At 39.5% G+C, this 18,961-nt stretch overlaps 1 protein-coding gene across 1 annotated transcript in view; it reads right to left on the reverse strand.

Annotated features, from left to right (window-relative positions):
• The window catches only part of LOC308406733 (helicase ARIP4-like), an 84,747-nt gene extending 68,611 nt beyond the window's left edge, over positions 1–16,136 (reverse strand). The window contains exon 1 of the mRNA XM_080897919.1: positions 15,984–16,136. The gene's annotated coding sequence lies outside the window, so the exon portion shown is untranslated. The remainder of the gene's footprint in view (positions 1–15,983) is intronic.
• Positions 16,137–18,961: the final 2,825 nt, after the last annotated feature.

The raw sequence follows: 18,961 nt of genomic DNA on the forward strand, positions 1-18,961 counted from the left end.
AGGTCTTTACCAGGTTTGCACACACAGTAGTTGGTATTTTGGCCCATTCCTCCATGCAGATCTTCTCGAGAGCAGTGATGTTTTGGGGCTGTCGCCGAGCAACACGGACTTTCAACTCCCGCCACAGATTTTCTATGGGGTTGAGGTCTGGAGACTGGCTAGGCCACTCCAGGACTTTCAAATGCTTCTTACGGAGCCACTCCTTTGTTGCCCGGGCGGTGTGTTTTGGATCATTGTCATGTTGGAAGACCCAGCCTCGTTTCATCTTCAAAGTTCTCACTGATGGAAGGAGGTTTTGGCTCAAAATCTCACGATACATGGCCCCATTCAGACGGGCCTTAACACGGATCAGTCGTCCTGTCCCCTTGGCAGAAAAACAGCCCCATAGCATGATGTTTCCACCCCCATGCGTCACAGTAGGTATGGTGTTCTTGGGATGCAACTCAGTATTCTTCTTCCTCCAAACACGACAAGTTGAGTTTATACCAAAAAGTTCTACTTTGGTTTCATCTGACCACATGACATTCTCCCAATCCTCTGCTGTATCATCCATGTGCTCTCTGGCAAACTTCAGACGGGCCTGGACATGCACTGGCTTCAGCAGCGGAACACGTCTGGCACTGCGGGATTTGATTCCCTGCCGTTGTAGTGTGTTACTGATGGTGACCTTTGTTACTTTGGTCCCAGCTCTCTGCAGGTCATTCACCAGGTCCCCCCGTGTGGTTCTGGGATCTTTGCTCACCGTTCTCATGATCATTTTGACCCCACGGGATGAGATCTTGCGTGGAGCCCCAGATCGAGGGAGATTATCAGTGGTCTTGTATGTCTTCCATTTTCTGATGATTGCTCCCACAGTTGATTTTTTCACACCAAGCTGCTTGCCTATTGTAGATTCACTCTTCCCAGTCTGGTGCAGGTCTACAATACTTTTCCTGGTGTCCTTCGAAAGCTCTTTGGTCTTGGCCATGGCGGAGTTTGGAGTCTGACTGTTTGAGGCTGTGGACAGGTGTCTTTTATACAGATGATGAGTTCAAACAGGTGCCGTTCATACAGGTAACGAGTGGGGGAACAGAAAAGCTTCTTGCAGAAGACGTTACAGGTCTGTGAGAGCCGGAGATTTTCCTTGTTTGAGGTGACCAAATACTTATTTTCCACCCTAATTTACGAATAAATTCTTTACAAATCCTACCATGTGAATTCATGGATTTTTTTTTCACATTCTGTCTCTCACAGTTGAAGTGTACCTCTGGTGCAAATTACTGACCTCTGTCATCATTTTAAGTGGGGGAACTTGCACAATCGGTGGCTGACTAAATACTTTTTTGCCCCACTGTACTATACCATTATTATCACTTTGACCTTCAGATCAATCTATTGACCTTCAACGAGAGGTCAGAGGTCAAATCTGACATGATATTTTGAATCTTTATATGGTACTTTTTGAAACATAATAAATGTGTGAATGATGGGCATTTTGAATTCCCCAGTATTATGCAGTTGTGGGTGTGAAAAAAAAAAATCACATGGAAACTCTGTACTTAAATATCTCTAAGTCATGTTCTATCTTCATGTAACAGATATTAGCAAAACTAATTAAAAACACAAGCAAATAAATAAGTACATACATTTTTAAAATATTTGTAGCATGTAGAACTGTGCAAAAATGTTAACGACCGAGTCATTTCTTTATATTTTGCTCCCAAGAAGCCAAAATATTTTGAAGTGGTTTTGATCGGCAGTTCTGAAGAACTTTTAGAGTTTTTCTTTGGACATTGGCTGCTTTTTCACTGATTTACAGTCCAGTCATTGTATCTCATCATTTTCAGAGGAATGGTTTTTTTTGTTTGTTTTTTTTGCGAGAACATGCAAACTCCACACAGAAAGACCCCGGCCTTCTTGCTGTGCGGCAACAGCGCTAACCACCGTGCCACACGGTGCTGGTATGAAGGTGCTCCGGCTTCCTCCCACCGTCCAAAGACATGCAGTTTGTGGGGATAGGTTCATTGATTAATCTAAATTGCCCATAGGTGTGAATGCGGGAGTGAATGTGAGTTCAAATGGTTGTCTGTCTCTGTGTGTTAGCGCTACAACAGACGGGCGACCTGTCCAGGGTGTACCCTGCCTCTCGCCCTATGACAACTGGGATAGGTTCCAGCACCCCCGCGACCCTGGAAAGGATAAGCGGAAGCGAGTGGATGGATGGATGTTTTTTTTTTTTTTTAAGCCAATTGACACTGAGCTATGAATCATTCAAGCATGAAAACCTTCATAATTTTCTATAATTCTTTCCCATTTCTTTGGTTGAATCTGACAAAACCCAAAGATAACATAACTTGACGTCGTGCATTTTTACACCAACAAGGCAATTTCCAAACAGCTTAAAACAAAACATCCTGGTATAGTGTCAAGTATTTATTAAAAAGAAAAGTAAAGACTTTGAATAGACAGAGGACAAAAGAGAACAGTATAGGTATTCAAAATGACTCAAGAACTGGACTGGAACAAAAAAACCTGTAAAGTACAGAATGCTTTCCTACATACCCAGAGACACCGTGTAATTAGCTGTTGAAATCCCCTGAGAGTGTGCGCATGCAAGAGTAAAGTTAAAATGATAAAGGAGGGGGGCAGTGAGAAGACAGCTGCTTGCATAAGCTGGCTTACATAAGATCTGGCTAATAATGCCACTGTTCAGCTTAGAAGAAAAAATAAAGTTATACAAGATGTATGCCAAGATGCAAGACATTGTACACACACACAAACTAATTTCTCCATCCCTTTCTTTCACAGAACTCGTACGCATGAAAAATCACATTTTCTTATTAAACTTTACACACAAACTCTCTCTCTCTCAGACACACACACACTTTTGTACTCTATACCAAGGCCCTTCACTGACACATTTATTTTCCAGAGTAATCGTAGCCCAAATCTAATATTAACCCTCAAAAATGTGCTCTAAATGTGATGAGGACTCTCACACTCAAACTGGTTTCACATGCAAAAAAAGGATGTAACAAGAGCTCACACATACTAACGCAGTGATCTTGCACCCTGGTTTCAGACGTCAGCAGTGCTGAACAGTGTGTACCAGGCGCTCATTATAAACCCTGCAGGAGGCTCGATGCAGATTTTAAAGAGGGAAGGAGGGGGGAATGGTAACATGAACTACATAGAGTCAAGCTTTCCCATAAAAAAAACTTGTATATAAGCTCTTCATTTAAACTTAAATTAGAAAGGGCTGACACTGGCTTTTGTATTTTTGAAAGCTGTTCACTTGTACCTCTCCATCACATGTGTTTCACAGAAAAGGGATACAAAAGACTGAAGCGTTTCTAACAACAGATCAGTTTCCTCCTTTGAAAAACTCAAAACCCGACACACTGATGACGCACTGCCCTGATGTCAGCTGACCGTGCACCGCACATTCCCCAAATGCAGGTCATTTGCAAGAATAATCAGACCACCAACGCTTCGGTTCACGGCTCTGAAAATGGATATTGTATAACACCTTCCTTTTATATTGAAGTGGCTTACAGACTTAGAAGATCTGCATCACAACCCCTTGCTTGTGTAACAGAATTACACAATACTGAAACCTGGTGGTGGTGGTGGGGAGGGAGGCAGGGGGTTTACCAATCTAGTCAAGTTGCTTTCATCCAAAACAAGATGACACATAGTTCAAACACACACACACACACACACACACACACACACACACACACACACACACACACACACACACACACACACACACACACACAAAGTTCTTTCTACCCAATGTATGTCAGTGCAGATGCTTTTATAAATAGAATATGTTATTCTGTAAAGTGATCATTATGGATGCTCTGTTTAGAGGATGTACTTGGGTGTACTTCACAGTTAGGCTGTGATTTACGTCTTCCTTTGGAAATCTGTTTGGTGACCCTTTGACTTTGTACACTAGCGTCATCATCACCAGACACAGCTATGCATTATATGGCTGTGTTGCCAAAACACATGCTAATTACAGGACTGTGCAAAAGTTTTGAGCCATCCCTCATTTAGTGATATTTTGCTTCTAAAGAGCCAGATTTTCTTGGATTGTTTCTGTGGTCTTGGGGAACAGTTCTCCCCGCTTTCTGAAGGACTTTCAAAGTTTTCCAAGCTACTTCAAGCATAAAAAATCCCTCAAGTCAAGGGATGAAACAGTTCTGTGTCTACACATAACAGTCAACCTAACAAAGAACCAAATTTAAATTGTATCTTAAGGGCTTTGTTACTAGCAGCATTTGATAAAAATCAAAGAAAAAACATAATTTGTTGCCATTTCGTTTTGTTCAGTCTGCAAAAAATGCCAAAGATAAAACAGTTTGACTGACATAAAAATAGTACCAACACGATAATACCCAAAGAGCTAATTGCTGAAAATGTGGCATAGTATGCAGTGTGTCCTTAAAGAACCTGTTGAAACTAAACAAATGGAAGACAAAAGAACAAGTGGCAGGCCTGACAGCAGATGAAGAATATGTCATGCCCTCAAAAGCAATGGAGAAAAATTCAGCAGACATTGCACAGGACCCAAGAGATGCGTCTGGATCTTCAATGTTCACTGAAGCCTCATCAGAAATGTTCTCAGTGTACAGTTGGGCATCAAGAAGCCATTCCTAATTAAGAGAAACTGGGAGAAAATGCTGAGGTATGCCAAATTACACAAGAACTGGACTGAAAAAAAAAATCAGTGATCACAGGTTTTATGGAGAGATGAATCCAAACATAAAGAAGCTGGTTAAGAGAAGGGTGCAAGAAAGTGTGTCTACAACCATCAGCTGAGGCTCTGTCATGGTTTGGGGCTGCATTGACCTCAGTGACAAGAAATCTTGCCAAAACTGACTAAATTATGAACACGGGAAAGTACCATCAGATTTTGATCCACCATGCAATACCATCTGGAACGTAAGAGCAGTAAAAGCATATCTCGATAGAAAAACTCACAGTAGAAAACCATCGGTCATGGATTGACCTCCACAGAATCCAGACCTCAGCATTGTTGAAGCAGTGTGGGATCATCTTGCCAGAGAACAGGACTAAAGGAAGTCAACATCCAAAGAAGAGCTTTGAATGTCTTTCAAGAAGCCTGAAAAATTATTCCTGGACATACTTAAATAAAATACAAGAAAGCTTAAGAGTGTTCAGACTATGTTGAAGAACAAAGGTGGTCATATCAAATATCAATTCCAGGCTCATTAAACCTGTAAAAACTCTGCTTTTGCCCTTTGTTTGGACATGGTTCAATTAATCACTTCACCTATTTCTTATTTGCACAATACTGCAAAATTCAATGCAGTACACACTAAATTTCAAATTATAGTGTTAATGCAGGTACTATTAATAAAAGGAAACGTTTTCAGTCAGTAAGAATGAACAGTATTTTTTCATTAACAAGTGGACCCTGCTTGGTTTAATCTGAACCTGCACACACAGCAACCATTTTTCTAATTCTGTCTTTGAGCCTATAAATACCCACAACATGTACAAGTTTGTCCAGGATTAGCCTCATTTTAATTCTTTAGCTTCGAGGTCACACTCACAACTTAGTGACCTGGATCAATGGAACAATGCTGATCCGCACAGGCTTGCTTCACTGACTATTTTTAAACCTTTGGGCCAATCCCAAATGTTACTTACATCTAATGCCTGCCCACCTGATCTCCTCTTGCATTACAGCAAAGAAAACAAGAAAAAAAAACAGCCTACACCCACATATGATCACATTTCATTAAAGAGCTTTTAGAATTGAAACAATGAGCATGGAAAACCTTTTCTTTTATGCTGGAGAGTATTTAAGTACAAATATTGTATTTATTTGCATACTATTGTCACCAGCAAATAATATAAAGATTTTCAAGCTTAATCAATATTCTCATGACCAAGGTCCAGGCACTTAAAATGGTAAAGGGTTGAGGAGCAGCATGGGAGGTATCACATATCAGCAGGCCACAATGGCATCCAATTGGATATAGCTGGCTGTGCTTCAGCCAATAAGGAAGGATTTAGTAGGTTCACCGGGTTTGTTTAAGGTTCATGTGCGGACACTAGCAGGGACGGGTCTCTTCTGTTTAGGTTATCTGTACTACCTATAAGGCACTCAGCACAAGGCAACTAAAAAACTGCTGGAAAAGCCATGATAGCTTCAGCATGAAAAAAACAAGACAAAACTGGAGACCAAAGTCCAGAAAAGGGAAAAGGTGACAACAGGAAGAAGAAAATCACTTTTTTCTTCACTGTGAAAAAAACATCTATGATTGGAAAAGTTTCTGCAATGATATTTAGCTAGGATTCTATCGATGTGTGTGAAACACATTTAAATGTGTTTGTAGCAATCAAGATGTTAAGATGACTCAGAACCTTAACAGCAATCAATTTAAATTTTATCACAAGCAAAATGAAACTCTTTTAAAATAATTCTTCTAGACACTATAAAACATGTACACAGTCTCTGCGTCAAAAAACCAATCCAATGTGGAAGGGCCTGAAGACCTGTATTATATCTAATTCAATTTTATTTATATAGCCCCAAATCACAACAACAGTTGCCACAAGACACGTTATATTGTAAAGTAAAGACCCTACAGCAATACTGAGAAAACCCAGATAAACAAACAGCAAGCACTCTGAGCAAGCACTCTACGACAGTAGAAAGGAAAAACTCCCTTTTAACAGGAAGAAACCTCTTGCTGTTAAAAGGAAGAACTAGGCTGCTAGGTAGAGTCAACCATTTACCACAACATGCTGCGGGGTGAGGGTGGTCACCTATCACTTGCTGGGGGTTGATATCCTGTAGAACTTTACTACAGGAACATCGTCAACCCAGGAGTGACATCACTCCAACGCCAACATCCAAAATTCAAAATGGTGGATTATCTCTGGTAGAAACTGCACACTCATTGGTTAACCACTTGTAATTGACAACAGGGCTGGGCTATATCATACCATTCATGGTAATACCGGTGTAATTTTGGGCAACGATAGGAAAATGACATATCGCGATAGAATATGGGTAAAACGCGCATGCGCAGTGCCTTTGTTTACATACGCACATGGCGGCGATGCAGAATGAGAAGAGCGAAAGTGGATCGTTAAATGAAACAGATGAACCAGAATTGGTTTGTAAAAATGCTGCAGCTTCAGTGGTGTGGAACTGGTTTAGCTTTCGTCCGTCAGATACACAACAAAGCACTATTTTTGGTAGAGCATGCTAGCGGGACGTCGTTATTACCGTGTTGTTTGGAAAATACGGCACACTTAAAATCAATCCTTTGAATTTTCTGAAAATCGACAGTGCCCCTTATAATCCCGTGTGCCTTATGTATGAATTCTGGTTGTGTTTACTGACCTCGAAATGATTTTATGTGGTACAAACTGTCAGCAAGGAATTTGCACTGTCACATTTTTATATAACTTTAATGCACATAAAAAACAGCTGCTTGTTTACATTAATGGGGTTTTTTTGCACTAATAAAGTTGAGGAGTTGTAAAGTATTTTGTCTAGTGTCAATTATATCGTCAGTTATATCGTTATCGCAAATTTTCAAATGTATATCGTGATAAATATTTGTGGTTATATCGCCCTGCTCTAATTGACAACTCTTTAGTCAATGAGTCTACGGTTTCATACCTAAATCCACCCTTCCTTGTCACATGCATTTTTATTTTGCAACCAAGATGACAACAGTGGCAACGCTCAGCAAGACGTTTGAAAATAGGTCTTCAGAAACCAACAGGTTATGCCACAGTCGCTACATCCATCTTTTATATGGTCTGTGACTTTAAGGCGTAATCTTTTAAAGCCATTCTGGCAAGCCAACAAATGTTTATTAAAAGAAATCCAATCATATTTTCTCATCCACCTCTGCCAAGATCCATTTCCTCTCATGTTTATCAGACATGAAACTTGAATGCGATTCTAAAGGGAAACAAACTGCTTATCAGAACAGTATATTTTTTTTTAAAAACTACTTGAATTAAAAAGAGCAAACATTTTTATTATTTGTTTTAATGTAAAATGTGGTTTTATTAAAAGGCATCTAATATTCCCCTTCTTCTTCTACTCATTGGTCAAACAGAGCTGAAAAGCACTCAACACTGAAGTCGTGGAAACTTTCCTCACCTGTGAGAAAAATCAACTTCGGAACAAAACAAAGTCTAAAGAGTTTAAAAAGTAAGAATTAACACTTATCTGAGCTTTTTTAAGTGAAAAAAGCAAAATCCCTGCAATAAGCAGACTCTATTAAAGTCTCTTATGTTATTCAAACAACACACAACCAATGGGGAAAAAAAACAATTAGCAAAGAAAGTGCTAAATCATGAAGCAGACAATAGTTACTATTACTTTCTTTTGTCTTTTATAAGAACTGCTGGTACTAAATTATCAGTCCATTAGTTAATTAAATTTTGGTATAGAGCAAAATTTTATATAATCACAACCCTTGCTAGTACTGGGTTGCACCTCCTTTTGCCTTCAGAACTGCGTTCATGCTTCATGGCTCGTATTCAAGACCCTGGAAACATTTCTCAGAGATGCATGCCAGTCCATGATAGCATCACACAGTTCATTTGTCACTATACATCCATGATGAAACTCTCCACTACATCTCAAAGGTGCTCTATTGGATTGAGATCTTGTCATATGGACACACTTATTCAGTTGCTTCTATTAACAAGCAGCTGAATAAGTGTAAATAATAAAAGGCATGTCAGTGGATGTATGTGTATTCCTTTTGTTCTAGTAGGCCAGTTTCCTAATCTTGGCTACAAAAAGCAACCCTCAAATCACATGTTGACCTACAATCATGTTCAAACAGGAATCCAAGCATCTAGCTATGCACACACACAGTGCTGTAATTTAGATAGAACAAAGAGAAGAAAGTAAACAAGATGATAGACATGCAGCAGGTGTAGCTATGGATACTGGACAACAAATGACTAATGTCAACAATAAATAGGTGCATTTACACAAGCAGGTATCATAACCACTGCACACGCAGAGACATGCGCAAAGAAAAAAACTGAGAGGAGAGAAGAGAGAGCTTGCTTATCAGAGGTCACAGATCAAACATAAAAACAATGCTAACAAACACTGTTCCCTGGACTGCCACACACCCACACACCCAAGAAGTATCGGGTCTCTTGGAATCTTCAACATCCTGCAAACGAATTCAACCTTTACCACTGGGTTAAGTGGAAGATGCACAAGTATAGCTGTACTAATAAACACACTGAAGAGGGTTGGCTGTCATAGACACTGCAATACTGCGGATCCTAAACTGAACCACATCTGACCAAAACTTTTGAAATTCTCATATCTTAAGATTGTTTGCTTTAGTAAGCTGTGTAGTTTATATTTGCATATGTACAAGAATTCATGGATTCGAGAGAGAAGGAGAGACTTAACAGAGCAATGAGTACATTTTTAACCCCTGTGGGTCACCGTAGCATCATAGACCACAGTCACACAGACCGCAGTAACACAGACCCATAGGGACCACTTGTGAGCATCTGGTCATGAGAAATAAAGTGTACAGACTAGTCGGATACTACCACACAAACTACGGGTGACTGCTAGCAAACAAAGCAATTGCAAGGAGGTTTTGGGTCCAGCACCTGTACAGTTTAAGAAATTTGACATTTGAGCAACTGTTGCAGAACAATTTCCTTTCAGGGATTATTACAATAATTTGTAATCTGAAAATGTCACCAAATATTTGTCACGAAATAAATGAATGAACTCTAATAACTGTGACAGAAATCCTGCAGTGGATAGCTTCACCATTATTTAAATGCAGTTTACAAACACTGAGATTCAAACTGAGACCACTTCCAATGAGTTCACAGTGTGTTACTGAAAAGAAAGGAAAAAGTGGCCGATGAAAACTCAGAGATGTGAACAGACTCTATCCTCTCAGATATCTAGCACTGAAAATCTGATACATCACAGCAGCATTCATCAATACAATCCTTGACTCTGGGAGTAAAACTTACAACTGAGCAGGTGCTCAGAAAGAAGATGTTAAATCATTAAAAGTTTAGTAGGATGAGGCCCTGAAGGGATCATCTCAGGGGTGTGTAGGATTTTTCCACAAGACAGGCTCGGTAGTAACTTTCCATTAAAGGAAAAAGCAGTCAGGAGACAACCCCTATGCTCAACTGTTTACCTTGCTACAGCTAACAGCCCAGATGCAGCTGCTACCCCCACCCCATCCCCCTGTTTTAATTATACTGTTAGACAAGACACAGTGTAATAAATCAAAACATGACATCGAATTTTGAAAATGAGAAATATCAGACTCTTAAGGAACATGAAGGCAGGACTTCAAATTAATTCCCCACTGAATGTGTAAAGGCCTGAAGGGTAGGAAAGTCAACACGGCCAGGCTTTCTCTGCATTAGCTGACTCAAGAAAACCCAAAACTCCAGCTGGAAATAACGGGTATCACGATGGTGGTTATCAGCTTTCTCTATTAGGTTGGACTTTCCGCTTCAGGCTCTGTGCGGCCCACATGAAAGCGCCCTTTCAAGCATCATATGACTCTTCTCCTGCACAAAATGATCCCTATGAGTGCCACCGGCTCCAATCGGAGAGATTATCAGCTGATCATAGTAAAACAGTGACACAAATATATAAAGAACATAAAAATTTTAACAGTCAAGGCCAACACCGTTGCAAATACAAGAGATTAATGTTGAGGAAAATCCTTAATCTGGTGATCGACTGCACAGTGCAGTAAAATTGACATTTTAATTTGAGTGAATATATTTATTTTATCACAGTGCCCTCTCAGAGCTATTTATTTCTAATGTGACTGCTGCACATTAGTCTGAAACTTTAAAGTAGAGACATTTAAACATTAAATGTTCCTGTCCCACAGCCTAATAGAAGAGACTTTGAAATTGCTTTAGTTCGTTGGAAGATCAAAGTGAACTTGATTAAACAGGTATTCTTACTGTGTTTTGTGCAGTAGTAGCTGCAATTCCAGCAGTGTCAAACAGGCTTATGAGCAGTAACTAGGCAGTAGTAAGCTACAGCTTAACATGCACCTAAAAACATGTTCTCCCAGCAGAGAATCTCTATCACACTTACAACATGCTGTAAGTAAAATAATTAGTGAAATCGTGGTGCTTCTGGTCATTTTAAACCCAGTAAAAAGAGAATGACGTTTGTGACACTGAAAACTCTGACTACATGTTCGACATAGCTCGATAACCTACTAATCCCTCTTCATAGCATACCCCTATGGCCACACCAAGGTTTGCTGAGTACTGCAGAATTCGGCTACGTTGGATTTTTTTGTGGATTGGCTAGAGATATTTTACATTTATAAATAAAAAACATTTTAAAATTGCTTAACTTATTTAAACCAATCCGATCATAACAACATACATATACAAATACAGACACTCATAACGTGCCCCAATCATCTCCACCACTTTGGTCCTGCCTTCTCACACCAACTCTGGGCGTACTGGCTGGTTTTGACTGGCTGTTAACTGCTATTTCCTGCACATACTGGAGATAATGTTTCAGCAGCCTGAGTTACACAAATAAAGATGGTATAACAAAGTCTCTCAAAGTTTTAAGTGCTTTGGTTTTATGACAAGTCTGGTTTAAGCTTGTCATGGTCACTCTGACGAATGGTGACATCACAACTGCTGCCACTCGCCACGCTTTTGCATCGATATGCTTGTCACACCACAGAGCCCTCAAAACCATTACAACTGGTGTGAAGAACTGAGTATAAAGGAGTACTTAGTACTACTCTTACACTCCACTGATGCTGAGGGTTTTTTATTCTGATGGGCGACATCATTCGGGAGAAGCCACTCTGCTGCTGCCATTAGTTACATCCCTGTCTCCAGATTTCTTTTCACTGGCTGAGGTTTTTACGCTCATACATAAAGAGAACAGTCACAGACTTCAAACCACTCTTCCGCATGCAGTTTTAGACAGAAGTAACACTCAGCATGTTCACTGCTGTAAGCTAGACAGCAGTCGCTCTCTGCATCTGCCCCTCTGTTCTTTACACTCAATTAGCCACAAGAAGAAAAATGAGCCTTTTGCAAAATTTCACACTTCCTCCATCAATCCTGATGTGTCACAGTAAAAAAGAGAAATTGCTGACAATTCCTCTATTAAAGATTTTAAAATGACATTTAGTTAGGTTAACTATTACAGTAGGTCAGAGACACAGTGGCTCATCCACCCCACTCGTGTTGGTATTACGAATTTCCTAAAACATGAGAAGCACCGGAGCTCAGTCCCTCAGCTCCGTCGTTCTTTCACTCGTTCTCTTTCCATTTCTGCTCCACTGATTTACATTTTCTGGCCACAAGGAGAGATAAAGTAAAACCAAATCTCTAGTTAATCCGAACTCCCTGCTGTGATGTTTCACTCAACTCTGAAAATTAGCATCTGACCCAGGTCAGAGCGCCCTGCCCGGCATCCATCACTTTCTATCTCATTGTGGTTTTTGTCCCCCGTCTTTACAAGAAGCGTAGGTCAAAGAGACACTTACAACACTCACCCGCTGTTTAGGACTCAGTATGGGAAGCAGTGAGCATGACACACATGCCCTCTTCTATAACTCAAAGACAGATATTCTTTCCCGATTCCCTTGTTGGCACATTCATCTGCAGAAAGTACATTTAGTAGACAAATATCCTCCATCCTTTATTGTTTATTTTTTAACTACATGAACACATCTCACCCTAACTGCTTTGAAACATTTGATAAGTGAGAACTAAAAGTGCATTTTCGACTTCGCCACCAGCGCTATCATGCTAGTGCGGGCAGTTCTTCCCCTTATATCGTCAAGCAGATGAAATCTCATCTGGTGCTCAACCCCCATCACCATACATAAATGTCAAGCAGGCCAGCGGTAGCCACCTTGCTCCCATCACTCCGGTGCTGTTTCTAGGGATGTGTTCCTGTACTGAGCTGCCTGCTGAGCTCATTAGCAGGAACAGACCGAGTGATGTAAGGGTGACTGGAGGGATGAAAAGAGCACTACAGGAGCGTCCCCAGATCATCCTTTCAAAATTATACTGAGAATCTGGATCTAAACAGAACCCCCGCAAAAATGTAATTAACCAATCTTGACCTGTGTTTGAAGTATGCAAGCCTGCAAACAGTATTTTGTTCAAGAGAGCGCGAGAGAGGAAACAAAGGCCAAAACTGGACAAACACATACACGGCCAGATTTGACAAGTCTGGGAGTTTGCCAACCTGATCATATCAAAGCTTGAGTTTGAATCATTCCAGACAGTCTTAAGTAAGAAAAGACGCAATGTAACCTTCAAAACGGTACTTCAAATTCATCTCTACCAGCAGCACAATAAGTTTCACTAAAAAACCCCAAAAAACCCCCCACAAAAGACCCCCAAAAAAACACAACACTTGACGGCCAGTTAGTGAAGCGTTTAAGATTTATACAGGAGCTTGATAGAATTTTTTTAAAAGTAAAGAGGCTTCCATAAGCTCAGGTTGCAAAACCAGAGTTTGTGCACTTCTAATGAGCTTTAAAGTAGAAATGTGGTATGCTTCAACTCTCTTTCTTCTCGCAGCTTTCTTGTCATTTCTTTAAGTAGTCTGCAGGAATAGTTCTCCAGGCTTCTTGAAGGACATTCAAAGCTCTTTTTAAGTAAACAACCTTTATTTGTCTCATACACAATTATACAGGGTACAACATGTAGTGAAATTCTTGAGCTGCAGACATAGCCACGCCATTCCAGGGCTTTGTTTTAAGAATGGGGGGTCTAGCCAGGACCGTTACTGGATACCGGGTAGGAATCGAACTTGTGACTCCCGCTCCGAATGGGGCGTAGTCTTACCACTACACTATCCAGAGCCAGCATATTTTGGATGTTGTCTCCCTTTTTTTCGGTTCTCTGTCAACTATGTTTCCACACTGCTTCAATAACGTTCAGGTCCAGGCTCTGGGGAGGCCAGTCTATGACTGATTCGTGTTCTCTGGTGTTTTTTTCTGTCCCAATATGCTTTTACTACATTGGCACCATATTTGGGATAATGGTCATGCTGAAAAAATTAAGCTGTGGCACAATCAGGCAATTTTCATATGGTGTTTCACGGTAGATCAAAATCTGATGGTATTTTTCTGTGTTCATAATTCTAACAAGATCTCCAACACCACCGGCTGAAATTCAGTCCTAAACCATGACAGAGCCCTTGAGGATGTTATTTTCTAGTTCAGTTCTTGAGTAATCTGGCATTCCTCAGCCCTTTCTCCCAGTTTCCTTTAAGAATGGCTTCTTGACAGCCAACGTTTCACTGAGACCATTTCTGATGAGGCTTCAGTGAACAGTCGCTGGATGGACAGAGGACCAGATGCATGTCTAAGGTCATGAGCCAGGTCTTGCATTTTTTAAGTGTTTTTCATGACTTGCAGGCACTGTTCATCTGCTGTAAATAGTTTTTTTAGGCCACTTCTTCTTTTGTCCTCCACTTGTGTAGTTTCCACAGATTCTTTAGAGACACTGTACCTCATAGGTGTCAAACTCTGGCCCGCGGGCCAAATTTGGCCCGCAAAGCCATACCAAATTACTATTAGAGCTGGCCTACTGGTATTATACAGCTAATATATATATTGTTTAGTATTAAGCTTTGCTTGTTCCATATTCAGTTTTTCAGCAAAACGTGTTTGAGTCCATAAGAAAAGATTCATTCTTATATCTGGAGGAATAAATATATTTCAATAAATATTAACGTTAGCCCGCGACTTTGTTCCAGTTTTGAATTTTGGCCCACTGTGTATTTGAGTTTGACACCCCTGCTGTACCTCATGCTATGTTACTTTCTTTTTGGGGATAACCTTGTTGCAAAAAAATACTATGTTTATGTCTGTCAAACCATGTTGTTGGCATTTTCCACAGATTGAATCAAAGAAATTGAAGGAACTAGTTTTTGTAGCAGGCTGCTGGTAACCAAGTACCTTAAAATATAAAATAAATTGCTAAGTTGTCCGTTAAGTATAAACACAACACAAGTTCTTCTAGTGATCTAGGTATCCTTTGTTGTGCTTTAATCCTTCATAGCCCGGTGTTAAATGGCAACCCTCTGGTCCGGTACAAGGACCGGACTGAAAATTGAGTGAAAACTTTGAGAGACCTTCAGAAAGCCTGGAGAACTATTTCCTCAAGGAATAATTAGAAAGTGTGGCTCCTTGAAAACAAAAAATATAAAATCCTCTGTACTTTTGCACAGTGGTGTGTGTGGGTACAGTTAAATAAACTGCCATACTTCTGCGCAGATGCACTTTCCTCTGCACTTTTAACTTCCGTGTTAAGACAACTGGTATATTCCAGTGCTTACAGATGCTCACTGCTGTATATTTGTGGAAGCCTTTTGTGTCTCTAGATGGAGCTGTGCAAAGTCCTACAAACTGTCTCGAGTGATGTCATTTGGTTGAAGCTGTGCACAAGTGTGACAAACGAACTGAAAAGCAAGTGGAGAAGTTAAAAAGTGGCTGTGAAAGATCCCGGGAATACTAACGCTTAAGCTGCTGATGGTGCTAATCGGCATCCTAATAAACAGAAAGCCTCAGTTTACATAAGTCTTTACATAAGTCACTTTCCTTATGCTTTCCCTTCATAGCCTAACTGTTAAGTAACACCTATCCGCTTCTTATTTAATGTGTCCCCCTGACTGCATCTCTGTGTCGGCTACTTCTTCCGAAGTCCTGCTATAGAAAAATTAACACGAAAATGAAAGCAGCGTGCTTGCTTGTTTCATAACACAGAAGAGGGGGGGCTGCAACAGCAATGCAGACAGGAGGAGGAAGCGAAGAAGGGGTGGGGGGTGCAAGTGCAGCATGCTCCTCTATTGTCTGGAGCCTAATTGACGCTCCAAAATAGCCCAACAGGAGAGGGGAAAATGCTTTTAGCAGGAAGAAAACATTCGAAAGCGGACATTAAAGCCGGCGTGTGTCTCTCACCTTCCGTCCCCGTCTCTGCGATGAGTCCCTTCAAGTAAAAAAAAAAGGGGAAAAAAAGCTTTTATTTAGGAAGTGGTAATGAGAGGCAGGGCAGGCTTGGCCGCTTTCACCCATTCATCGGTTTCTTACTGAAAGAGGAGGGTCGGTCCTGTTGGTCCCTGCACGCGCTCTGTACAGGGGAAAAAAAGCCATTACGAAAGTTCCGGAAGTGCCCGAGCATCCAAAGTGTTGTGGGCTCCAGTGCTGGTTAGCAGAGGAAAGGACTGCATGAAAGTTAAACTGTCAAATGTTATTTGATGCGTAATACGCGGTTCATTTTGTTCGCCTTTGTTGCATCATCCAAAAATATAATTTAGTAGTTGTTTAAAAAAACAACAACAACATACTTTGTGCAAAAACAAAGAAGAAGAAAGCCTGATATATAGCGAAAAAACAAACAAAAAACCCCCAAAATATAATTTTGAAAATTTAATAATCTATCGGCAAAACGTCTGGATGTGTAAAACCTGCTTATAGCTTACCTAAGATGGCCAAGATCAAGAAATTAATTTAATAAACTGGTATTAACATAATGCAATTTCCTGTTCAGATGTCCGATGATTTCCGAATAAGCGCCCATGCATGCAAGTGTTTCCAATCAGTCTGGCTGGCCTCTGAAGTTCTAAGTGTCTCATATATATATATATATATATATATATATATATATATATATATATATATATATATATATATATATATATATATATATATATATATATATATATATATATATATATAGATATAAACCGAAATTGTATTTGTCTGCTATATTTTTAATGCTCATTTTGAATTGGATACCAGCGAAAATGCTTCTAGCTGGGACAGTGACAACAAAAAGTCTGTAAAAGTTGGCCAATCATATAAAATACTGTTTGATGCTACTACTTAAAGGTGCCTGTATAGCTTAAAGAATGTGCAGCTCTTTGCATTGTGTTTTGTTTTGTTTTTTGTTTTTGTTTTTTGATTTTTTAGATCTGGACAGAATGTACTCTCATGATAGTATCACAACTGTGTAGTGTGATTACTGAATAAAGGTATTCCATATACAACACATGAAACCTGAATATTGGACCAATATTTTAACTTCTAAACATTAATTTTAATGCCCTAAATATTGTTTTTGAGAATGTTTTTAATAGAAAGGATATGCCACAGTAGGTGCATCAGTGCACCAAGCCTAATGTTGCCAAGCTCACGCAGCCATGCCAGCACAAGTCTGGCCCACTTACGTGGAGTTATGTCCTAAATAAACTCTCCAGCTGAATAACTGCATATCTAACAGAGTTTGAATTTTGCGGTATGCACAAAGCCGCTGGTCTCTTTCCCATTGTGCTACTTAACTGTTTTCAGCATTTTAAAAATAAAAAAATTGCATGCACCATAAACAGGAAAAGGTTCTTTCATAATATTTTGCATTCTGGTTTCACCTTATTTACTGACTGCTAAACCAGTTATAACAAGCTATAACAAGTTAACAGCATGTGGATTTTTTCTGTTGTTTTGTTTTTTAGTTCGGTTAAATCAGGAGGATTTTTAGAAAGAACGACATTTCCATTCTAAAACCCAAAGGTCAGCCTTGGTTTGGCTGCTTCATAAGAAGAGCTCATGATTAAAGTGGAGCAGATGATTTCAAGCCAGCACATCAGTATCATCTAGTAAGTCGGGACTCTTCTCTGAAGCAGACCTGTACCCTGACATCTTTCTCCAGCTGTTGACCAGAATACAGATTTCAAAAAAAGAGCAAGTTTTTTTTTTTGCTTTACAGTATCTATTTCTGTAGATTTTAAGTTTTTGTATGTGTGTTTTTAATATTTAACAATTTAAATACAATATGTAAGCTGGCTGAGCATAGATCAGTGACTTCACGATCAGATGATTTTGTTTATTTTGGACTAAAAGACTCTGATTCGTGTTGACAATATGTATCATCATCTCTGCAAAACCAAAACTGAAACTCAAAAATGTGTCAGGTGTCTCATTTGAAAGAGAACAGCTGACTGTAATGTCAACTCGACCATGCATGTGAACAGTCTGCCTCTCCAGCTTCTCCCTAATCCTTCTAAACATGTTATACATTAAACGGGGTTAATATTCTCCGTTATGAAACTGATCAGCAGGTGGTCTGCTTCACACATTCCTGGACTGATGGAAAAACATGGCTCTTTTTCATATTGATATGGCTCCCTCTTTTGGTAGATGGTCCGCATAACACCAGATTATGGAATTTAAGCAAAGGTCTGACACACAAGGGTGTGATGATCTGTAAAGAAATGGTTAGATACTGCACACCAAAAACAAATAAAATAAATAAATTATATTTAATACACATATCATATTTAAAAATTCTCAACATTAAAAACACCAGCCCATCAACACCTTTTTAATTTAAAATGTGTTTAAATTGACTAACAGCTGTATCCTGTCCTAAAAACCAGAGGCAAGAAATCCTAATATTAACTATAGCTATAAAGGACTTTCTGGAACTCTAAACTAAAAATGTTATTAATAATATACATTTATTATTACTAAAGTTATGAAGACTGTGTTTTACCATATATAAATAACAAATTTCATAAGATCAAAGAAGTACAAAAATACGCTAAGAGACCCTCCTTACAAACTGTCCTATTGTTATTATAGACAGTGATATATTTTGAAGCTTTATAATACAGAAATTATTTTCTATTTCCTTAATATACGGTGAAAAGTCTGGTTTCACTTTGTTGAAGCCTTGTTTACTCTTCTAAAAATTTTACAGTTAGGCCCATAAGTCTTTGGACAATGGCACAAGTTTTGCAACGTTCACCACCAGAGTGAATTTGAAATCAAACAGTCAACATGTGATTGAAGTTCAGACTTTCAGCTTAAATTAAAGTGGTTTAATGAAGTATATGAAGTATTGGGTTATCTGTTTGGCGGTTTGATTGTTAGTTGAGACC

Source organism: Rhamphochromis sp. 'chilingali' (genome assembly GCF_963969265.1).
Source record: "Rhamphochromis sp. 'chilingali' genome assembly, chromosome: 12".
Classification (NCBI taxonomy): domain Eukaryota; kingdom Metazoa; phylum Chordata; class Actinopteri; order Cichliformes; family Cichlidae; genus Rhamphochromis; species Rhamphochromis sp. 'chilingali'.